The following is a 26519-nucleotide window of genomic DNA, read 5'->3' as shown; positions in this document are numbered from 1 at the left end:
TCCCTTTTGTGCATAGCTTGTTGTGGTTTGTGTCCATTGATTCTATTGTCATTGACTTTGGGTTAGGTTAGGGGTCTCAAACAATTTACCTGGGGGCCGCAGGAGGCAAAGTCGGGGTAGGCAGGGCCACATAAGGGATTTCACAAAAAAAGTCCTCAAATGTCATTATTAACAGTTTTAATTATTTCTTCTGAACATAAATAGAACATTGAGTGAAGATCATGAACAGTTCTTCTGAACATGGCATATTTTGCCTATTCTTTGCTGCCAGAGACTTGACAGCACTTCTTCTCACAAATCTGAACCACATTTGGCTTTAGAGAGGAAGCAGTTGAGACCCTCGGTATGGCTTGAAGATGATCATCATTAAGTCTAGACCTGTACTTTGACTTATGGAAGTTCAAAGTGGAGAATAACTTTTCACACAAATATGTGCCCCAAAAAGGCACATGGTGCGCTTGAACATTTTGGAAATCTCAGGGAAGTTGGGGGGAAATTCTCTCAAAAATTGCCCATGCATGTCTGCTTTTTCACTAATCTCCCTGAACTTGGCTTTGAGATCAGAATTGCATTGCAGGTCAATGAGCTCCATTTGAAGCACAGGAGGGGCATCTTGCACATCAAAGGAAAAGGGATCCACAAAAATTTGGAAAGTGGCTCTGTGCTTTTTTTTGAAGTCTGCAAATCCGTGATCAAATTTCTTCTCTAGCTTAAAAATAGCATCAACATATTTCTCACCACTGAATGGTATGCCTGCGTCCACAAGTTCCTCGCATGCTGGGAAATGGCAAAAGTTTGTCTGAGAGAGCTGGGATTTCCAGAACACAAGTTTTGTGGAGAATGCTCTCACGTTGTCATAGGCAGCACTGATAAGCTGCCCCGGGCCTTGTAACATCTTGTTTAGTACATTCAGCTTATGTGTGATGTCAACAAGAAAAGCTAAGTCCATGAGCCATTTGTGATCACTCAACTTAAAAACAGCATTCCCATCCTTCTCCATGAAGGCTTTCACTTCTCTAAACTCAAAAAATCTTTTCAGGATATTTCCCCTGCTGAGCCAACGTACCTTGTTGAAATAGAGCACATCTCCATATTCTGACTCCATTTTCTCTAAAAAAGCACAGAATCTCCTGTGCTTTAAGCCCCTGGATCTGATTTGGCTGATGCATTTCACAACAACAGACATCACATTGTCACACGGCAGGCATTTACTGCAAAGGGCCTGCTGATGGATAATGCAGTAAAGAGCAATGGCCTTCTCTACACCCTCCTCTTCAAGTTTTTTTTTTTTTTTTTTGAATAAGTGCTACCAGTCCATTTTTTCTCCCTGTCATGGATGGCACTCCATCGGTTATTATTCTAACAAACCTCTGCCATGGCAAACCTGCATTCTCAATGGCATCACACAGATGCCGAAATATCTCATTAGTGGTGGTCTGGCCATGCATTGGAATTATTGTGAGCAGCTCCTCTGTCAATTCAAAATTGCAATGAATACCACGAACATAAATTGTGAGCTGCGCAGTGTCTGTTTTATCTGTGCCCTCCTCAAGAGCAATTGAGTATGCATCAAAACATTTGGCTTTCTCACACAGTTGATGATAAGCTTAAGCGAATGTTTAATGTAATTTTTTTCTTACTAATGCGATTTTTATTGCGATTATTCGGTAAGCGAATAATTGCGAATACTGTGATATTTGAAGGCCGGCCTCAGGCCACAAAATGTTATACGGAGGGCCGCAAAAGACCCCTGGGCTGCGAGTTTGAGACCCCTGGGTAGGTATTGAGGTCTGATCTTTTTTTTTTTTTCTACTAAATGCTCACGAGACTACTGTGTCCCTGGTACTATCCAATCTTTTTTCTCAATTTGTAGGAAGACATAGAAATATAAGGCAGAAAAAGATGGTTCATGTTCTATGGTTCTGTTAAAAATATAAATATAAAAGAGCAGGTGGAAGCCCCTGTCTATAAGATATATTATAAATATCTATATCTATATCTATATCTATATCTATATATATATACATACAGGCAATAAGTATTGGAGATATTAGAAAGGAAATTCCCTTGGCCTAAGAGATACAAGGTGTCTCTACTCTTAAGCATATTGTCTTGAGACCAACTAAGATCTCTGGACTATTTTGTTGTTGAACCCCAAGGTCTTTCTTTATGGTGCCAGGAAATGTCTTGCTCAGTTGTGGTTGTCAAAATCAGTTCTCTGTAATTGGAGGTCTTGGTTTTTACAAAGATTCTAGGACAATGTCTAGAATAGAGTTGTTCTTTATAGTTCCAGACGTTCTGCTCGGTCCCAATTGTTGTAGTCAGTCTTCTTAATTAGTGATTTGGGTTTTTGCACAGATCAAAAGATGGAGTGTCCTCTAATTTCATCTCACCATTAGATGATGAGGTTAGATCAAGTTGTTGTTATTTTTTCCTCGACAGGATGTCATATGAACTTACCCTGGGCAAATTGGCACAAGGGCGGGATTAGTGATTCCCCTGGGGAGAGTTTACTTCCAAGAGCTGCTGCAGGGAAATTATCTAAGCCTGATCTAAAGTTGCTGTTATCTGGGGGTGGGTTGGATGGTCAATGTTCAATCATACTAGGTCTAAGTCAAGTCCTATGACATATGTTCATGATGGATGGCGCCTCTGTATTATAAAATTTGTGGGTTCTTATCCCTAGTAGATAAGAGCTTGTTTCTATACAGTTTTATTGAGCTTTTGAAATAGCAGTTGCATTTTAGCCTCTTAAACTTAAACATACATGATACAAATAAACATTTAATATTTTAGTATAAGGGAATGCAACAAAATTGAGACATTACTCATGCATATACTCTTTATATTCTTAAGAGTTTTACAAATAATGCACACATATACCTCATATTCAACAGCATCCCTAATTTTGTTTGGTTGTTCAGAATTATTTTGATGAAACATTTTGGATTATGATGCTAAATTTAAACCAAGCATATTATAAAGAATATGTTCAGCCTCAAAACCTTTGGTTTCACATTTACTTTTTTCTTTGACTTTACCAAAATATTAATTGAATAAAACTCAGCAGGTTCAAAAAGAATAAGTTTCAGTTTGGCCTTTTCCTAATTGGTGTTGTGAAAATGTCTTCAAGAATGGCCTTTGTGATTTATCTTTGTTTTGATACTTTTATATTATTTTGGCAGTTGAAATCAATATTCTTTGTTTTTTTTATCAAAATTCAAGAGAAACAAGTTTTCATAATATTTAGTTTAACGTATATTTGGTAAAAGGAAATTCATTGTTTTATATGAGATAAAATCTGAATAATCATAAAATTTTTGGAATGAATTTTATCTGAATGATATGAACTTCTACTAGAATATTTGAAATTAACATTCAATTCTATATTATAACAAATAACAAAAAATATTTTTCTAATATTGTTAGAAAACTAATAACAGTTTTGCAATTTTTCCTGTGTTACTTTCATCACTAATGCCAACTTTTTGCTGAATTATAATACAATTACTAATGCACAAATGATAAATAATATTTTAAGAACCTGACCATAATAAAGATATGTTTGTATCACTAGCTTATTATGCAACAGTTCTGTGGTCTGAAACCTTTCTTAAATAATTCAAAAGAAGTTTACTAGAATATTGCAATTTTACCAGAAGATTGCAAAAACCTTAAGACACATGGCTTAATTGTTTCTAATTCCATTTTGATATTAAACACCACATGGTCCCTAGGCATAACTGCATAGTTTTGAGTTGTCTACATACTGCTAAATGTTGCACTAGTGACACCTCAGAAATGCCAAATTTACCACAATTTTCTCTTGTACAGCCAGATCTGAATAATACCCATCTTTGGGCCCAGGTGACCAAGACTAGGTAGGCCCAATATTGTGGAAATGGACTTCGTATTCTCTTAGCACCACTAGGAAAACACATTCCAAAATAATCAAAATCCGTACCAACCTCCAATGTTCCCAGTTTCCTGCCTGCCTTCTTCTTCTTCTTCTTCTTCTTCTTCTTCTTCTTCTTCTTCTTCTTCTTCTTCTTCTTCTTCTTCTTCTTCTTCTTCTTCTTCTTCTTCTTCTTCTTCTTCTTCTTCTTCTTTTCTTCTTCTTCTTCTTCTTCTTCTTCTTCTTCTTTTCTTCTTCTTCTTCTTCTTCTTTTTCTTCTTCTTCTTTTTCTTCTTCTTCTTCTTCTTCTTCTTCTTCTTCTTCTTCTACTTCATCTTCTTCTCCTTCTTCTTTTCTTCTTCTTTTCACCTTCTTTTTTCTTCTTTCTTTTTCTCCTTATTTCTCCCTTCTTTTTTCTTCTTCTTTCTTTTTCTTCTTCCTTCTCTTTCTTCTTTCTTCTCTTTTTCTCTTCTTTCTTTTTCTTTTTTTCTTATTCAAATTCTTTCTTTTTTTCTCATCCTTCATTATTATTCATCTTCTTCTTCATCATCACCTTCTTTCTTATTTTTCCTGTCTTATTTTTCCTTTTGAACCCTTTGGTTTGAAATATTATGATTGGAGGGATATCATGCATGACTTTATCAGAGCTATTATTATTGAAGAGGTATTGTGCATATCACTTTATCTAAATTCAGACGTGTTGTCTTAACTGAGAGCAGTATCAGTATGATTTCATTTAGGGTGTTAAAAGAGGTAATTGTCAGTGAGCTAACAGGCAGACATTAGCATACAAAGCTGAGAATGTTCAAAATTAAAGTCATGACTGCATGCTCTGAAATTAACCAGCTAATTAGCATCCTGTTACACCTACAGTTTTATACTGTTAATGATGGTTCCTATATCTTAAATCTGACTCCAGAGCTTCTGGTGTTCTAGAAAGACTAAAAATTCTCAGTTTCTCTGCAACTTTCTTTACTGTTATTCATAGAGCTATAGACTACACAACCATTAGAAGATGACAATGTACTTGGGTGATCTGTCTAACATTTCACTCAGCTTTGCCAGATGACAATCTTCCAAGGTTCAGACACCCTTTGGGAATGCTTTTGACCCTCTAACCTGAAAAATTTTAAGTATTATTATGACTACCTTAGATCCATTGTTTTTAAAAGTAACTAAATAGATATTTCTGTCCCATAAAGTGGGAAAATGGCAGTCATACCTGTGATCACAATCAGAGTCTTTAGTCACTAGAATAAGACGTTAACAGATTTAATATAACCAACTATTAATTCATATATCTAAGTATTCCAAAATACATTACTTCAAGATATCAGAAATGGTCTCACTCTATCTGTTCTGTAACTGAATTCATGCTGTTTATGGAACCCCTTTTGCTCTAAAAAATGCACAATATTTAAATATTCTCTACTTTTGGGCTAGGGTGGAAGGAGATATTCTTGTGTTTGAACCACACCTAGCTCTGCTCTGGGTTTATTCCTGGCTCTCCATGAATAAATCACTCATGGTAGGACTTGCATGTTGGAGATTAGGCCCAGTCATGTTCTCTGCTGCCCCATCTCTTCAGTCCCCAAGTTTCATATTTTTGAATACTTATAATTTAAGCAACCCCAACCAAATAGCTTGTTTATAATGCAACACTCTGCTAAAAGAAAGAACTTCAATCTAGGAAGATCCAGTGAAAAAAAAATCTTAGTAGTTGGTATCAAATTGTTCCCATTTTATTATTTTAGAGAATATGGGTTTGTGATCATGCACAGATACAATACAAGACGTGAACTTTTCAGTAATATGTTCAAATGAATTCATATTATTTTGGAATTCTTAAGGCATCAAAAGTTATATTTGATAGTCCCTAATACTCAGAAGTATCATTCTTTATGAATGTTTCTCAGGTACCACCAAAAAAGTTGTACAAGAACTAGAGTGATAGCACAGTGTCTAAGGTGTTTTCATTGCATGCGACAAATACTGGTTCAATCCCTGCCATTCCATTGGTCTTCCAAACCTGCAAGGAGTGATTCTGAGAGCAGAGCCAAGAGTATCCCATGAGCACTGCTGCGTTTGGACAAAAAAACAAAAAACAAATAAAATATTGTACAAGCATAATATAACAATTTTATATTGATATGTCTAGAAAAATAATATGAACTAGCTAAATCTTACTAAAATGCAGCCATACTACATGGAATTAAAAAATTAAAAAAAAACAATAAATAGTTTTCTCTTACATTTTTTTCAGAACATAGACTGACCATAAGTTATTGTTCTTACAAATATCAAATTTAGTGTTACAATATTATAACTATACATTTCAAATTTTATGAAAAAATTCTTATTTTATGAAAGTAATTTTATGACTTATCAATAAAATAAAATATGAGAAAAGCCACCATTCCAGATGGAAATAAAGCTATGTTATCAAACAAGGTTATGAAAGTGTGGCTGTTATTGATCTATTTAGTGAAATAAGCTTCTTCAAGCATCACAAAATGCTATTTTCAACATGCTTTGACTTGCAATTCTTATGCAAAGAAATCCATTGTGAAGGAAACGTGTCTCATCAACTGTTAAATTTAAAATAAATGTCTAATTATTATCATGCAATAGAGAATTTGATTGAATAAATTCATGGAGTGAAAAATATCATAAACCATAAGTGTTATTATTATTGGGTAGATAATTATTTTATTATTGTAATTATATTTTATTGTAGGAATGTTGATGATGATGAAGATGATGATGATGATGATGATGATGATGATGATGATGATGATGATGATAATGACACAGCCAACACAACTGGTGGACTATTTCTATGCCTGAGATTACAAATGACCCTTGCATTTGTTCAGAGAACCATTTGCAGTGCTAGGAACTGAACTGAAGTCAACCACATGTAAGGCAAACACACAGACTTCTCTATACTGTCTTTCAAGCCATAGAAATCAGTAGGGATTCTCTCGTAGAAATGTGGGTTCTCTCTTATGTTTCCAGTGGTCAGATGTCTGAGACACTTCATGAAATCTTGAAAGTTCAGGGAAGAATTCACAGGAAAAAAATAACTAAAGAAATTATTATTTTACTCAAAAATCTAATTGTTGTGTAGTTAGAACTTGGCTATCGACCACAATGCTGTGTTTTAGTTCACTTTTCATCACTGGATTTAAAATAATTTTGCAATTTTAAATAGAAATATCAGTGCAACATTGAGACAAGCAGTAAACCAAAAACATTCATTGAAAGTAAATAGGAAAAGTGAACTGACATTTCTAAGCTTCTTTAGTAGTTGTTTATAACCTGAATGATGACTTTCATAGGGTATACAGCCTGGTGGGGATTCTAAATATGTAATACCAGAAGGTATTTTTTTTACCATAATCATTACCAAGAACAATGACAAAATAAATACCTCTGTACATATTAATCTTGAAGGAAATTTTTCTATAAGCGGAAAAATAGCACTCAAATGTCTGTGCATTCAGCTGAAAAAGATATGATAACATCTTTATATTTATTATTGTAGCTTCTTCAAGTTATAGTAGTTTCAGTTTACACTATTTGATATAAAATAAAACCAAATAGAAATGAGTAGCAAGATTCTATAAAGAATCCCATTTAGTATGAATGTTCCGATTATAAATACTGAACACATGAGTGATTAACAGCGTAATGCACACAGAGAGCCTACTTCAATGTGTCAAAAACTGCAAAAATAGCACTTTATTAATAGATGAAATAATGATATTCTAATATTTTTGTCATGAGAAAAGTGCCTGACTGAAAATGATCTTCCACAGAAGCATTTACCTTTTGAGATGTTATTTGTTTTAATATGTGTGAAATTCCCCCATCAAATACTCAGTTAAAAATAATCTCAGAAAAGCAATTTTCCTGATAGTTTTAATAAGGCAAACTACTGGCATTCATTTATCTGAAAATCTATTTTAGTCATTTAAAAGTCATCATAAAAGTCCCAAGAGAATATTTATTCCTAATTTTGTTCATTATTGGGCCACACCTGGTGGTGCTCAGAATTTACTCTTGACTATATGCAAACATTATTTCTGGATAGTGTCAGAGATGTAAAAGACTGAGTTAGTCACACACAGGAAGTAGCCCTATCTTTTGCACTATAGCTCTAGGTCGAAATATTTAGAAGACCCAATCCACAGAGAATAAAAATAAGGTTAGTTTGTAGCTGTACCTGTGGTCCCTTATTCTTGCCTGACTTGTTTATGAAATGTCAGCAGCTGTAAACTCACAACTAATTCAAAAAATAGAACAAGATTGTTTTTAAAAATAAACATGAATAAAATGTGGATTAAAAATACATGAATTAGCTTAATTAAGAGAAGTCTGCAGATGATGACCTTAAAAATAGAGAATTATTTAGGTAAATTCTAAGTACAAATAGGTCACATTCTCTTTTTGAGCTGTATTTTGGATGGTTGTATGGACCCACCATCCTATAGATTACTATTGCTCTGTACACAGGAATCACTCCTTTCTGTGCTCAAAGGCTTGCATTGAGGGGGCCTAAGAGATGGTGTAGTTGTTATCACACTTGCCTTGTAACGAGACATTAAACCCCATGAATTGGGTTCAACATGGTGCCCAAGTTCTATAGTTGTGATTCCTGAACACAGTTGAAACAACCCAAATGCAGAAAAGAAAAAAAAAAAGGGGTGGTGTAAGGAATATTATATATGTGCAAGAAATTGACTCCAGAGTTGGTCTCATGCAAGGCAATATCCCTACTCACTGTATTACCACTCTACCCTGCTATCCTTAATTTTTAATTAATTAATTAATTAATTTTTTTTTTTTTTTGGTTTTGGAGTCACACCTGGCAGCACTCAGGCTCTGCACTCAGAAATCACTCCTGGCAGGCTTAGGGGACCGTATAGAATGCTGGGGTTCAAGCAACCATCCTTTTGCATTGCAAGGCAAATGCCCTATCTCCATGTTATCTCTCTGGCCCCTCTCCTTAATTGTTAATGTAATATTTTACTCTATTTTTAATGTTTAAATTCCTATGCTTCCCCACAAACACAGTGTTTTAGTTTCTATATTTTGAAGGTTTTAATTTCAATGCCAATATGATTTTAAATGTTCTTTACCTTTAAGTATTATGACAAATATGTAGCAAATATAAGACTGTGATCTAGCTTGACTGCAATGGCAGATGCGACACTGTTTTGATATTCTGTTTATGGAGTTAGCCATTAGTCCATTCATCCAATGCTTGTAAAAAGCCTTCTACAGCCAAGCAATGTTCCCTGAGAAATGAAAGCCTTCCTTCAATGTACTTTATGATCTAATAAAGATGGTGATAGCAATAGTACTCAAAATAGTTTGTTAAATAAATATTACTGGAATTAAGAAAACTTTGGGGGCTTTTTTACTGGGACTGATTCTGGGGCCTTTTGGCTTCAGCCTCTTCCATGGAATAAAAGCTGTTTTCTTAAAAAAAAAAATAAAAGGAAACATTGGGGCCAGAGACATAGCACAGTGGGTAAAATGTTTGCTTTGGATGCAGCCAACCTGGGTTTGATCCCTGACATCCTATATGGTCTTTCAAGTCCTCCAGGAGCTTCTGAGTGCAGAGCCAGGAGTAAGCTCTGAACTTCACTGAGTGTGGCCTCAAAACAAAACAAACAAACACAAAGTAAGCTAATATTGATCCTAATGAGAATGGAAATGACTGAGGAAAACATAGCCATGAAAACTCCGTGTAGAAAGTGGGTCTTTAGTAAAAAAAGGATGTGTGCAAGATAGAAAGTGGGAGGAAGACATGCAGACTGGCTCAATAAAGTTCAGACTTGTTGGGTTGAACCAATGAAATGAAAGAAAGAGATGAGAAGACCAGAGGATTCTGAGTTATGGAGCATCTAAGAAAACACTTTGGGATTATGGTTTCTGTTATGAATGTGTGTATAAATATTTATATCTTCAGTAATCTAGAATAAACTTATTTTGTAGAGATTCAATTTTATAAAATATCTTACCAGTAGTTCATGTTGATGTATTGGCTCCATAAATACCATGGTCAACTTTTCTTATTTTTTTGCCTTTTTTTTGGGGGGGGGGGTTGCTGCTCTTTCCTCATGTGGGAGAATATTTTCAAGGATCATGATTCCCATTACATAAGTATTTATATATCTCTCCACAAATAAGTAAAAGAAAAATTTCCCAAATTGATATATTTGCCATCATTTTTGACAACTAACGTATTCAAAATGTAACTAAACATTGTCAGGATATCTCATAAATGTTATAGGAGACAATATATATTATTAAAATTATAGGATAGATGGAGGAAATTAAGGTGTTTTGGAGTTTTTCTATTAATATAGTAATATCCTAACATATATAAAGTATTGTTTCAGTATAAAATGATTTCTGTTTTATTATTTATTATTATTTAAAAATGAGTTTTTTCTTCATGATATCTGCTAATACTATAAAATAAATGTAAGGTAGGAACTATCACTAAAATGTAACAAGGAGGAGACTGAAGAGAACGTACATCTCATCAATGTCTATCAGTACAACTGTAGGCAGCAGAAGAGGATTTCATTTCTGGCATCATATAAGGTGCCTGGAGCATCACCAGGAGTGATCCCTGAGTTCAGAGCCAGGAGTAATCCCTGAGCATCACCATGGATGACCCACACAAACAAACAAAAAAGTCAAGGAGGGGTCAGAATTGAAGCACAACAGGTAGGACACTGACCTTGCACTCATCAACCAGGGATTAATGCCAGGCATTCCGTGTGATCCTCCAAAACTGTCAGGAGTGATCCCCGAATGCAGAGAAAGAGGTAAGCCTGATGTACAGTAGGAGGTAGCCCAACAATAACAAAATGCACCAGGCATACCTAGAAAGTGACTAAATTCCATTTTCTTATGAATAATTTAATGATGGGCTAAATTAAAATAGTTCTTCAGACTATGCCTACTGATTTTAAATCAAGCTGTATTATAATATTTAGGATCACATTAATGCCACCAATATCATTAAGAAATAATCATCCAATAATTTGATACTTTATGAAATGCATAGAGTCTGAGGTTATAAAAATTAAATTGTGTTTTTGATATGGAATGAAAATGATTTAAAAATGCAAGTAATAAGGACATGACTTATTTTTGTTTATTATATTTTGAAAATATCAAAACACTTCTAATGATTCTTCGTTTGCCATGTATCACAGTATACAAAATCTCTCTTTTTAGAGAGTTATTTTTTTAGAAACTTTTTAATTAGGGGCATGAGAGATAACACAGGGTTTAGGACATGTGCTTTACATCCAGTTGACTCTGGTTCAAACCACTCAAACCTTTATCCTCAGTCACCAACAGGATTGACTCCTGATTGCAGACCCAGGAGTAATTCCTGGCTTACTTAGGAATATCTTGACATACCTAAGAATCTAATAACTAAAATATCTTTAAAAGATGATCCTCTATAAATTTAACTTATTATTTGTAGATAACATTGTAGATGGTGTTGTAGAAGATAGTAGGGTTCATTGGTCCACTGCCTTCTTCCGCTAATTTATTTAATAAATTATAATTGTATTATAAAATAATTAATCGTTATGTTTATTATTTAGTCTACGGTTGATTTTTTTATTTATTGAACAGGGGAGTTGAGTCACCATCTGATTGTACTCAGTACATTATCCTAGTTTTGTAGTCTGGAAGGTTTCCAGAGACCACATATGGTGCTAGGGACCAATGGCAGGTAGATTTCTTGCAAGACAATCATTGTACTATTTGTCTTATTTTTTTGGCCATGATATAGTGTTGTTTAAAAGGACAAAACTGAGAAACAGTAATGTGTTTTAGTTAAAAATTGTGAATTCAACCAACCTAACTATTCTATATTTTTATACATAATAGTAATAATATTAGGGATTCTTTTTGACTGATGCTTTGTGTAATGTTGTTCTGCAAATCCTCACAACGGCCATCTGAAGTAAAGTTTTAAAGAAAAATCATGGCACAATCATGATCCCACTGTGAAGTAACCCCACAGCAGCTATCTGCTTTACTAACTCTGGACAAATTCTCTTAACCTTGATGCTGCAAAGTCTTCCAACAGCAGTCAGGGGAAAAGGACAACTGTTTCTTCTCTTAGAGGGGAAGAGTTCAGTTTTTCTACATTGAGTCTAATGTTTGCTGTGGACTTGTGAAAAGAAGATATTTCAAAAAGTGCAGAGCATTTGGGAGCCTTAAACTCGCCACTGCAACTCAAATCCAAATCTTTAGGTTTTCTTTTGGTCTTCTTGTGCATCCGGAAGTGAAGGTACCCAGCCAGGAAGGATGTGGGGACCACATTATCCTCAGGTACACAGCCTACACTTCCTGCTCTGAATGGAATGACTCACTCAGACCCCTCTTCTGTTCTTCATCTCAATACCCGTGGGTATGTGTTCTCTACTCTTCTGCCTTTTCTATACCTGGTAAGGATTTATTCCTTCTATTACATTTCTCCTAGTTGTCATTTGACACGTAAATCTGATTCTCTGAAGAACTGTCTCTCTGTATTTTATAAATCCACCAAAGTATGGGTCTTAGACTTTAATTTCCTCTTATTGCTTTGGTTTCTTCTTTAACACAAGCTTTCTCCAAACTGCGTTCTATTTACTAAGCAAGCACTAATGCAAATGTTTAAAATAATTAGGTAATATATAAACATTCTTTGTTTTTCTCCTGTTTACTATTTCTGATTCAAACTATTGATTTAGATTTATACTATATTCAGCAGTAAAGAAATAGAATGTCAGGGTGTTTGAATGATACAAGATATTCATTGGGAAAAGATAATCTCTGCAGTCACAGCAGAATACAAAAAATGAAATGTATGAAAAAGTTTAGCAAAAGTCCATACTATTACGTGGCAGAGTGATGAACTGATGGCCCTATTCTTTTTAGTACAGACTGCTACTATGAATATTAATTCTGATATTCATTATGTATTATTTTCACTGTTTATATTTTAGATTTAAGCAAAGATTATATCAATTATTTCTATTCATAAAAACAAAGAAAGTGGATGATAAGAATAATACATTAAAATAAATGGTCATAAATATACAATTATTCTCTAATATTCTAATCATACATGTCTATCACAATCTTTCATACTAATTAGATCTTAGATTATTTTATCCTGAATGCATAAAATTCCAGAATAATCCCAACAAAATAAAGCTGTTCTCAGAAAGTTTTATAAATATTAGGATCCAAACCTTTCCTTCTAAACCATGGAAAGTGACTGCACTAATTTTGTCTGACAGTGACCTAATTAGAGTCATTTGCATACTAATGAGACTTTGAAGGAGATAAGCATGCTTGTAATAGATAATTAATTTGTATTTCAAAATAAGCTATGGCTATTTAACAACAACTGAAATGACACATTGAATTAAAAGAGTTGTTCAAGTTACTTCTGAACAATAAATTCTTGTTACAGCTTTTCAATTTTGCTTAAAAACTTCAAACTGATAAACATGTCCCTTGAATCCATTTATATTCATAAAGTAACTTCTCATTAAATGCTTAATTCTCAAATTCATCTTCCATATAATATCTATTTGCCAAGAAATGAAGAATTATTTCTGCCATTCAATTACAATATTTTATTTATATAGAAATATGCATCAGAATAGTACAATAGCACAATTATTTTCACAAAATCCTACATTATACCTCCTGAATCATCATTCCTACATTTGAGTTGTTCTAATTCACTTGGAGTATTCAGAGAGAAAGAGATCCAGGAAAGAGAAACAACTAAAAGTGAGCCAGATTGTGGAGGAAAGATTTTGTGTATTTTATTTTGACACCAACCTGAAATACGGTGTATAGAACCCTAAATTGGCTGGGCAGAACTACTAATCAATCAACATTTGAAGAACACTCAATCTACTGTCATTTATTGATCACTGGAAGGATGAAATATCTAGAATCACTTGCCAATTGCTACGACTGAAAATGAATGATGTTGCTTGTGTGATATATTGGATGTCTTTCTCCTATGACCCATTCATCTCTCTTCCATATATGTTTCAAATTGTAGCTGTGGTTTATTTTCATAAGATAAGTCGCTCTAGAGTATTGCTTGTCTGTTATCAATTATGTCTGGAAATCCAGGGGAAAAAAAGAAAAGAAAAAAAACAGTCTGATGACATAATGGTGGCTGAATTGTGAAAATAACATTGGCCTTGATCCAAGAGAAAGTTCAATTTTCACATTAAAAAAATGTCCTTATCGACCCCAGAGGGCACCTTCAATATAGACACTCACTGGTGTTATTTATGTAGCTTCTGGCAAGAAAGATGAAAAAGGATTGTAGGAGTTTCAGGTAAGTAGGGGAGAACAAAAATGTCACAGGAAATCAGGAAAGATGATGCAGATATTGGAATACATGTTACAATCACCAGCCTTATTACATTTATACAGACAGGCACATGCAGAGGGGTCTTTAATAAGCTTAACCCTTTACTCTTATGAGTCAGAATTGTGTGTTGTTCATCTGTCACTAGCACAGCCTGGAGGGCATTTACCTCCTATGAGGCCATCTTGGGTTCGATCCCCGCATTCCATATGGTCTCAGGAGCCTGCTGGGAGTGATTTCAGAGCACAGAGCCAGAGGTAACCCCTCAACACTGCTGTCTTTGGCCCAAAACAAAACACATAAACAAAAATATATCAATAGAAGTACTAACCATAGAGCTAGAAGAAAATGCAAAAGATTTTATGTGACTTAATGCTATATGTGTTTTCACAGTTGTTTATTTTTTGCAGTAGAATTTCACTGTTTACTTTGTATTAATTCTTACTGTACATCATTGAAAATCAACATGTGAATCTTCTTTTCCTAAAACTGAGGAAGGCCATTTGATTCTTTCTGTTTACATGGGTAATCATAAAAACTAAAATAGGTTAGTTACCATTCTTAAGCAATAAGGAAAGAAAAAGGAATATAATCTGTATTAAAGGATACAACTATATTTTTTAATAATTTTTAATTTTGCTTTTTTAAAATTAAATTCAGGGCAAAGTGATAGCACAGTGGTAAGGTGTTTGCCTTGCACATGGTCAATTTGGATTCCATCTTCAGAATCTTATATAATCCCCCAATACTGCCAGGAGTAATTTCTGAGTGCAGAGCCAGGAGTAACTCCTGAGTCTTGTAGGCTGTGACCCCAAAACCACAAAATATAAAATAATAAAATATATATAAATAAGGGGCTGGAGAGATAGCACAGTGGTAAGTCATTTGCCTTGCATGTGGCCAATCCAGAATGAAGCTGGGTTCGATTCCCATGTGATCCTCTGAACCTGCCAGAAATAATTTCTGAGCACAGAGCCAGGAGTAACTCATACATATATATGTATATATGTATGTATATATGTATATATATTAAATTTACCTTGAGATACCAGTAGTATTCACTTCTATGATTTATATTTATTAAAAAATTTCTATTGGAGTTTTGGGTCACACTCAGTTGTGCTCAGAATATCACTCCTGGCTTTGTGCTCAGCAGTCTCTACTGGGGATAGGGATTTGAGGTGCCATATGAAGTACTAAGAATTGAACACATGTAGGCCAGGTGCAAGGTAAGCCCTATATTTGTATAACTGCATGGTCTTACTGGGAAGCAAATTAAACTTAACATTTTGTCTGAACAGGTATATTAGAATCTGGTCATTGCAAATCCCCATTTTCATGCTAACATTTGCAGGTTATTGACCATACAAGCATCGAAGTTAAGACCAGATTTAAAAGAAAACAAAAGTATGTAGCAATTTGACAAAGGCCTATGCATGGGTACTTCAATACCTACAACTATAATTATTATGCTTCACAACCCAATCCCCTCCACTAGAAGTCCATTTGATTTATTGGCACACATGGAGTTAAACCTCTGTGACTAGCAAGTGATTAAGCATACCTCAGAAATGATATCAGCAATGCCAAGACGCCTGGGTTCATCTTCTAGAACCCAAAGTCATTTCATGCCTTGTTCAGAATTTTGCAGTTTCATTGAGAGAAAGTCAGCTAGCTTTGTGGATCATTGATCACTTCAAACAAATTGTAAATGTGTAAGTGAAAGAAAAAACAATGCTAGAGGTTCATCATCTGAAAAATCGTGTCTTAATCACTAGGTTCTTTGTGCCTGCTGTGAATTTTGAGGATGTGGCATTGAACGCTGCAAAGGATGCCTCTGAATGTCACTCTGGTGTGTGAGATAATGTAGCAACAATCACCAATGACATTTCCTTGATAAAAACACTCGAACTTGGTGTGTGCTGCAAATAAAAATAGCAGAGGCCTCCAGAACTAGCACACAGCATATGGTCTCATGGACAAGCACAGCATTTCCTTAAAAGAGAAGCTTGAACTCTTGAGCTATTATTTGGTTGTACATATCTAAGTTTCTTCACGTCTACCCTTTCCTCTAGATTGCATGTACATAGCCAATGCTGTATTTTACTCTAGTGGGCTTGAAAATACATAGACTTCTGCTATGGTAAATTATGTTGCCCAAAATTGGATTCCTCCATTAGAGAAGAAAAAGAGAAAAAAATAAGGATGGAGATCTTAACTCATGTGTAAACTGTTCATAAGCGATTGTAGATCTTCTCAGTAACAGCCTCATATTTCAACCTGATGAAAGATTCAGATTATGTCCCACTTTCAATTTCAAAATTATTTTTTAAGTTGAGAGTAAGGTAAGAAGGCTTTCTTTCCACTACCTTTCTTTGACATATAAACATTAATATTTTGTTTCCATTACATTGTAATGATGAAATTTCTTTTTTTTTCTATTAGTCCCTAATTATAATTGCTCACTTGTAAAAAATGAAGTTCATTTCTTCACCCAGGGTAAAGATAGAGATGAATTTACTTCCAAGGGTCTCTTTTATTCTATGTCTTGGCTCCAATTAAGACTTTGATATTAAAATATGTGAATTAGTAACCTAAATGTAGATAAAATCTGAAATTAGATCATTTCAGACTGTATTTACTAATGGATAGTATTATGATTTTAGCAAGTTTCCTAATCTCTCTGATGAGATCTTGCTGACGAGAAAAATGGAAATTGTATTTGCAGTGTTCTATAGGATAGTTGTGGTTGATATTTAGAATGTTGACAAGTTTCTTAGCAGAATGACAGAAAAAGAAATGCTTTAAACTAAGATTTGGCTATTCTGAATAGAAGCCAGATATCGACTCATGATATTATTGAAAAATCACTTACTTCCAGACTTGTTTATCTCCTCAAAAGATTTATCCTGTGATCAGAGAGCTAGAACAGTGGGTAGGACATTTGCCTTGTACATGGCCAAACTGGGTTCTAATACTCTGGAACCAAATATAGTTGACCATTCCTTTCAGGTATGGTTATTTTGTAAAGAGCAATGAGAAAGAAGTGAGCATGTCTGGTGTAGCCACAAATAGCAAACAAAATAGAACCCCCCCCACAAAAAAGGAACTAATTACTCATCTTCTACAAATAACTCACTATTTTATGATAGTAAACATGCACATCAATACAAAATAAAGATTATTATTTAGGTAGTGTTTTAATAAGAAATCACCTACTATAGGAACCATTTCCATATTTTGAACTTATTTTTATAAGTATACTCTATAAATATTGCATAGATATGGTAACTGCTTATGAAATATGTAATGCATTACTAATTATAGCTTAGTTTTCATTTATTGTTGCTTTAGCTAAAAATAAATGAGTTTTATCTGCTACATTAACTAGTCTGCCCAAACTTTTGTCTGGTGTTGATTGTGGATAGAAACTCCTATTCTACAATACTGAGAAAGGATAAACATCATGTAAACAATAGAATGATCATTAGCTACTTCCATTAACATCACAGCAAAAATAAAAAATAAAAAAGATAACACAGCACTGACTTTGCACTTGAGTGACCTGAGTTCTCTCTCCAGTACCTCATATGGTCCCCTTATAACCCAACATGAGCAAATCTTGAGCACAGAACTAGGAGCAAGCCCTAAGCATATGCAAACATGACTCACAAACAAACAAACAAACAAATACATTTTTATAATAAAGTAAAGTAAGAGCTGGAGCAATAGTACAGCAGTAGGGCATTAGTCTTGCAAGCGGGTGACCCAGGAAGGACCTCAATTCCATCCCCGGAGTCCCTTATGGTCGCCCAAGCCAGGAGCGATTTCTGAGCGCATAACCAGGAGTAACCCCTGAGAGTCACCGGGTGTGGCCCCAAAACCAAAATAAATAAATAAATAAATAACAAATGCAAAGTAGGAAATAAAAATTATTAACTACATTGTAATTCACATACTATCCAATCTCTTCCCTTTTTATATAGGTTGATCCTCTGACTTATGCTAAGATAGAGGAGTCTGATGACTAATTCACAGCTCATCTTTTTGGTGCATTATTGGTGATCGGCTCCATCCAACACTGTGGGGCATTTGTGTTCATTGAAAATGGAACCATGGGTAGGTTTTGTGCTCATTGATAAGAACTTTTTTGTGTAGGAGTCTTGATATCACGCCTCTGGCCCAGCTGAGAAGCAAGCACAGCAGTTACCTAGGTTCAGTGGGAAGAGAAACTTGAGGTTTTTTTCCCCCTGGATTTTGAAATCTGGTCAGGCAGTTGATCAGGATTTAGAACAGATTATAAAAATTTCAGCTTTATAACCAGGAGAGTGACTTTCTCCTCACACTCTGTCCCATCACTGATCTGACATCAAAGTGACTCCATGATTCAGACAACTCACATCCTCCATGCGTACTGAGCTGACTACATTGATGAAATAGATGTCAACAACAGGCCATGATGTTATCCAATAAATAATGTGAAGAGAAAACTATTGGAAAATTAATCATGCCCTTGAAAATGACTCAGAGTAAGGTATAGATCAATTTGATGATATTCACAAAACATTTTTTTCAACATTCTAAGGCCATTCATTGTTTCTGAAAAAGTGCTTGGAATTACTTCTGTATTATTAATCCATACCAGTAACAAAGCCTAGGAAAAGCTATGCATTTTTTTAGTTTTAATTTATGACCTAAATAAAGCAAAAATGTCCTTAGAAATGCTGGGAACAGGGTTGGAGGGAGAAGAACATTGGTGGTGGGAATGCCCACCAATGTCACTATTTATCTAAAAAAAAATAATGAATTCACACACAAGTATCTGGGGTCAACACATCTTCTGGCAGGCCTGCGACCATTGTAATTTTTAAGCAGAGAGTTTTTATAAGGGGTAAAGCCCATCACAGGTATTGAGAAGAATGTTTACAATTTACAAAGCAGAGTTTAACAGTAAACAATACATTAAGCTATGGGTATGAGCTGTAAGAATTCTGAGTTACAAAGGGAAAGGTCACAACTTAGGAAGCTCTTAGCAAACTTATTTCAGATGAAAAACAAGGTATTATTAAGAAGTGGAAAAATCTAAGAACACAATCTTCACTGGATGAGTTCTATTATTTAGAGGTCAAGTGAAAGAAAGAGCTAAATTCACTAAGGTATAGTTCCTATTTCTGGAAAGAGTCAATAGCCCAGGATCTGCATTCTGGCTACGCCCTTGATTACCAGAAACTGAGGCTGCAAGGACATATTTGAAAAAGGGAAAAAAAAAAAAAAAAAACAATGTTTTTTTATTTTGGTGTTAAATATTATCCAGAAAATGGGTTTTCTTAATCATCTTTGTTGCTGGAATTTCTGAGCTAAATTATCTGATTAAGGCCATTATTTGGCCTGAGATTTTACAAGGCAGAGAAAGCTAAATATAACAGAAAATGTAATGTTGATACCATGGCATGAATTTATCTCTTTGGGAATTCCTCAACTATCCATGCAGGGGAAGAAGCATCCACAATGGGCCTTTTGAGGAGTCCTGTGGGGGTTATTTCAATTCTTAACATCAGGGAAATCCAAGGATACATCTAGTGGGCTTCCTGAATTCCACTGAAATGGAGATGTCTATGCATGGCCTGGAAGGGGGCCACATCCAATGGCGCTTAAGGATTACTCTTCACTCTGTGCTCAGAAATTACTTCAGGCAGATACATGGAACTATATGGGATGCTGGGGCTCAAACCTGTGTCCATCCTGGGTCAGCCACATGCAAGGCAAATGCCCTACCACTGTGCTACCACTCCTACCCTCTTTGTTGCTTTTTAATCAATTTTATGGTCAAAGGCTAAGAGTTTTCATTTTTCAATTTTATCTATTTTTTCGTTACTCTATATACTAGACATATACCTAACATATATGTTCCATTAACTCTCAGCAACAAAAAGATTGCATTTTTTCTTAATGCTACATAATATTCAATTTTGTACATCCACATATCTACACTTGCTTTATTTTGTTATCTATCATTGGATGTTTATTTAGGTTGTTTTCATATATTAACTATTGAAAGGAACATAAGTATTCGTATGTATATTTATACATGCATACATATAAAGAGAGTAAGAACACAAGAAGTACAATCAATGGATCATATGAAATGTCTATTTTTTATATTTTTATAATTTTAGGTGAGCCATACCTGAAGGTACTCATAGTTTACTCCTGGACTTTATTCAAGGATCACTCCTGACAAGGATGGGGAAACCATCTGAGGTGCAGGTATCAAGCCATGGTTTGGCAAGGGATCAAATGTTCTACCACTGCACTATTACCTCTGGTATCCTATTTTTACTTTTTTTTGGAAAATTCTTTATTCTGTTTTTCATAGTGGCTGAATCAGACTACATGCAAGAGGAAATAAGGATCTCTTTATTTTTTTTTTACTACTCCCTAACTATGTATGTTGATTCATTTGGAGGGGGTACATCTCACTGGTGTGACGTGGTTGCTTATATTATGTTGATTGGCATAGACTTGATAACAAATGACAAAAAAACCACTATTTCATATGCCTTCTTGCCTTCCTAGTATCCTGTTTGGGGAAATATCTCTTCATGTCCTCTCCTAGTTTTGACAAGACCATTGTTTGTTGTTGTTATTCCTAATTGTAAATGCTTTATCTAAGTTGGAAATTAACTCATTAAGTAATATTCGGTGTCAAGTACATTTTCTAGTTCATTAGCATACAATTTCATTTTAGACTGACTTTCTTTTGCCATATAAAACCACTCTTGCTTTTTAGTTTGATGTAGTCCCATTAATTTATTACTGTTTTAATGTCCTTCCAATAGATTTGAGACTTTGAAGGTATCTCTAAGGTCAATATTTTGATATATCATAGGTGATGTGATTCTATTCTATAATATATCACAACTATATTTCCTCAAAATGTTTTATAGATTCTAGCCTCATCTTGAGGTCTTTAATGCACTTTGAATAAACTTGTTTATAGCATGAGAAATATGTCCAGTTTCTCTCCCCCTCTCTCTCCCTCTCTCTTTCTCTCTCCCCTTTTCTCTTTCTTTCTCTCTCTCATATATATAGAGTTGGCTATCTGGCTTTCTGTATTGGAAAATAGAGTAACCGTACATATATACAGAATTTTAACTCTGGATTACTAATTATATGCCATTGGTTCAAGAATCTACTTCATTAATATACCATAAACAATTACAAAGCTTTATAGTATAATTTAGAGTCAAGAAATGCAATCCATTCTGTCTTTTTCTTAGAACTGCTTTGCTATTCATGAAGTTTAATGGAATGCTCCAAGTTCCTAAAAAATGTCATAATTTGATGACTATTATATTGAATCTGTATAATGTTGAGAAAGGTAGATTTTTGACAGTATTCATTCTTTATTCCATGAGTGCAAAATAGTTTATATTTCCCATTGTTCATTTGCCATTCTCTCAGTAGAGAATTATAGTTTTCAGTGTATAAAAATTCTTATCATTTATTATGTTGTTTCTGAGGTAGGTGAAGCTCTTCTTTTCTTTTGTTTGCACAAAGAATTGTAACATATTGTTCTTTATTGACGTTGTAGCTTGATCATTTATCTTACTGTCTTATTTTTATTTACTGGTGTCTTTAGAATTTTCTATGTATATTATCATGTCATGGGCAAACAGTGATAATTTATTTTCTCCTCCAGTTTGAATGCCAAGATATTTTTCCCTGATTGCTGTAATACAGAATTACAAAATATATTAAATAATAGTGAAAACATTGGATTTATTTTCTTGAATTTGATACTAGAGGAATCTCTTTCACTTTTTGAGTATGATATCACATTTTTGTTTGTTATATATGACTGTTTCTATTCTGCAGTACCTTCTTTCTATCCCTATTTTATTGATGTTTATTTTTAAATTATGGTGAATGAAACCTTTCAAAAGTTTTCTATGTATATTGGTATCATCTTAAGTTTTGTGTTAGTCATGGTTGTTAATAAATTAATTATTTTGTCCATTTTAAACTATTCTCATAACAGACTTGGAATGAATCACAATCATAGTGTATGATGCTTTTTATATATTGTTGGATTTTGTTTAATAGGATTTTATTGATTATCTTATGATGTTTCCAGTGATATTAGTCTATAATTTTATATTTTAGTTACATGTGTCTGTTTTTGATATTAGGTTCATCTTGACTATGTTTATGTTTTATATATACAACAGGAAACATTCCTGTTCCTTTCATATATTGGAAGCACTTGAGGCGTGTAGGTGGTATGTTTCTCTGAAAGTTTGGTAAAACTCACTAGTGAACCAATCTAATATGGGTATTTGTACTTAAAGAGACATACCTTTATATGTTATTTGAATACAGATACTCAAATAATTTTTGGTATCATTCCCTTATTCATAATCCCTTACTAATATGGTATTTTCTACTTTCTCTAATTCAGTCTTAGGAGGTTGCATAATTATAAAAATATATCAATTTTAAGGTATCCAGGATAGTGACAAAGGTTGTTCCTAGTAAGCTCTTATGAACTATTGTGTTTTTAAAATAGAGTGCCTAAGGGCTGCATCAGGAAGACTCCACATGCCAGTTCTTCTGTGTCTCTTCAGCTGGTATGTTGGGGACTCTGGGCAGGACAGCTAGCCATAGGCCCCCTGTGCTGACCTCTTAGTCCAGGGGACTGAGTTCCCCCCCACGCCAGGCGGGTCTTCAGGGCCACGCCTGGTTAATCAGGCCCTGGCGGTTGGGGAGGGAGAGAAATTCCTCTCTATGCATCCACAAACTACAGAGGCAGGGCTGCACCTGGAAGACTCCACATGCCAGTTCTTCTGTGTCTCTTCAGCTGGTATGTTGGGGGCTCTGGGCAGGACAGCTAGCCATAGGTCCCCTGGGCTGACTACTTAGTCCAGGGGACTGAGATCCCCCACCCCAGACTGGACCCCATTCAGGATTTATCTTCTTACTATTACTCATTTTCAAAAGCGCACAGGCGCAAATGCGCCCGCGCGACATATAAACTTTTTAACAACACCCAAAAATATTCTTAATTCCCCACTGTTTTAGGAAAAAAAAGTGGAATTCCCTAGATTTGGAGGATAATATTCAAATAGGTCTCTAAAATCAGTGTATATGTAGACTTGACTTCCTATCCAGTGGTCCTCTCTGACTGCCAAGCCTAATCCATAAACAATTCATCTATACAATGTATATAGCCCCTCTGACATATTTCCCCTCCTCCACACAGAGCCCCTTCTACTCCCTCATCTCCCAATCCAGATTCGTTATCTTCCCCTTAATTAACACTCTTTATGCTCAGTTCTTTAATTTGTTAGGCGCCAAGACTGACCTCCTGCCCCAACAGATTCTGCCCTTTTTACACCCCTACAAAGCTCATTCTTACTCCTTAACTCTCCCAATCACAACCATCAGTACCTCATATTTACCCTTTATAACTTCAGTACTACACAGTTCTAATCACAGACCAAAGTCGTGCATTGGATTTAACAACCCCCAACTATTTCAAAAGACATAAAATGGACACATATGTCTTTTGAATATTTTATGTGTATTTTATTTAACAGCTATAACTCTTTCTAAATATTCTTTTACCATGATGATTCTACCCACTGTTTATCTTGACTTCTCTTTGTGAGCTGTTCAATAAGGAATTTTGGTGGAAGAGTCCCTCAGTTTAATGCTTATGATTGAACCATGTCATGGGGATTGTTGGACTTGTTCTTATGGCTCCCATATGTGCCGATAATGCCACGTGGCATTGTTCCTTGTTTGCATTGGCACATTAAAATAGGAAAATAGTTTACATGTAAATAAGTTCTTATCTAATAAAGATTGGAACACGCAAATCTCGTAGTGCAATGAGACCTTACTCCCTGAACATTGATATAATGACATGGCACAGGCCTCAGAATTCACCCCTGAATTCACTCCATTCACCCCTGAACCAGGAAAGCTATCTACTAAACATACAAGGTTTTTTATAACAACACCTGGAAGCAATCCTCTACCAGGGAAGACCCTACCACGGCTCTGACATCGACCTGCTCAGAAGAGACTTCCCTTAACACTAAGAAGACTTGACAACAACAACGACCTGCTTACAGGACAGGGTTATCTGCATTGCCCTTTAATTGTGAGGTGAAATGAGAGGACGCTCTGCACCATCCTGACTGCAATATAGGATATGCAGATTCCAGGATCTTTAATACAGAAAAATGATACCAACAACAAAGACTGATTGAAAAATAAAAGTGTATTGGCACTACAGACAATGACCTTGATTGGACAAACTAGTTTGTTTGGAGCCTAGAGTTGGTCTTTTGCCAGGAAACTTCAGGGATAGGGTTTCCTTGTATTTAGGCTAAGGCTTTTCCTTTCCATGTCCCTCACATTTTGGTGGGCCTATGCAAAAATAATTGCCACTCTAACACCGTTTTTACTGTGCTCCTTTGACTCTAATCCTTAAGAGAAATAAACCACTTAAACTTTTGAGGTTAACTTAAACTAATATGCATGTACATGGAAATGTAAAAAAGTACTTTGCCTTCAATGTTTAAGGAGTTACATAAGTGTTGTGTCTTTAGATTGCTTTGTGTGCTGCTAAGAAATATTATGTACTACAATCTGGGGACTTGAGGGTCAAAGCAATTGTACATAGGTTCTGTATTATTTTTCTTAATGTTCTTTGGCTGAGAGTTCAAAGTTAAGCAATACGACTACTGAGAATTCTGTTTATGGGTCATTGTCCTTCCACTGTAACTTTACCTTGTCCACTTTCTTTGCATCTTTTTTCTCATAATTAAAAATAAAAATTAATAAAATAAAAAAGAGTGCCGATAATTCTTTCCTTTTTGTCACGAACTGATTTTATGATTATTTTCCCTTCTTATATTTTTGATTCATAAAAATGTCTAAAATTTGTTTCAATTTATTTATTTATTTTATAAAAACTAATTCAGGGTTTTATTTACCCTGTGCACTATTTTTTCTAATTTCTAACTCATTGGTTTTTACTTGAATTTTTTAATTTTTTTCTTTCTACTAAATTTGGAAGTGTGTGTTATTCTTTCAAATTGAACCCAACCTTTTTAATAGACTGAAATGTAGAAAATTCTTGGGTCACTTCCAAACTTGGCAACATATCACTGAAGTGGGGGTATCATCCACAGACCCCGCATATAACTCATTACAGTTTAGTGTTCCTAGAACACAACTCAAAGATCACCATGGACAGTTCAGAAAAGCAAACTCATTGAAGATAAGTCAGTAGCTGGTGACTTCCCTGTGGGAACACCAAGTTGGTTGTCAAAGTCAGAGGGAAACTGCTTTATCTACTTACTAGGAATTCTTTTTTTTTTTTTTTTTGACAGGGTTACCAATTTTTATTAAGAAAAATAAGGACATTAAACTATAAAACTACCATATATTTCTATTTTTTAAGTTACTTTTTTTTCTTTTTTTATTATTAAATATATTTTTATTTAAGTAACATGATCATATTTGGGTTACAGTCATAACCAGAACACCCCTCTTCACCAGTGCAACATTACCCCCTCCCCCCTTCCCATCCCCTGCTTGTTTTCGAGACAGGCATTCTACTACAGTAATTTGTTTTTAAGTTCAGTAAGTTGTATTATTTTCCTTAGAGTAAAAAAATATAGTAAAGGTGTGATAGTGGCAATCGCCAATGTTTGCATAGGTCCAGAAAAATGGAGAAAATGGGAAAAAAAAATCCTTGACCTGATTACAAAAAGGCCTCACCCCAGAAGTTTATTGGCATAAGACAGACTCTGGGTTCCAGGAATTCAACATGCTTATTTCACAGTTAAATAAAAGAACTGCATGCATATACATATCATAATTTGATAAAGCAAATTCAAAAGGATATATATATATAAAGTCATTGATGTGTAATAAAAAAAATCAATGCTCAGTTTGGATTACTTGTTACCACATGATGGGTAACATAATGGGTGCTATTGGCACCTCTATTTCATATAGAAGATATCAAATGCCTTTGCATCTCCCCATATTAAGATTATTCTACATGTTTTGGCACGAACAACCTATCTAATGTGTCAGAGCACAAAGACAGGGCACCACAGAGAGTCTCAATGCCTTTGAGTTTCTATGCTTTGGTTCAGTTATTTTGTTTTT

Source organism: Suncus etruscus, chromosome 8 (genome assembly GCF_024139225.1).
Source record: "Suncus etruscus isolate mSunEtr1 chromosome 8, mSunEtr1.pri.cur, whole genome shotgun sequence".
NCBI classification, from domain to species: Eukaryota; Metazoa; Chordata; class Mammalia; order Eulipotyphla; family Soricidae; genus Suncus; species Suncus etruscus.
The sequence above is the reverse complement of the archived record's forward strand: the minus strand, read 5'-3'. Positions refer to the sequence as shown.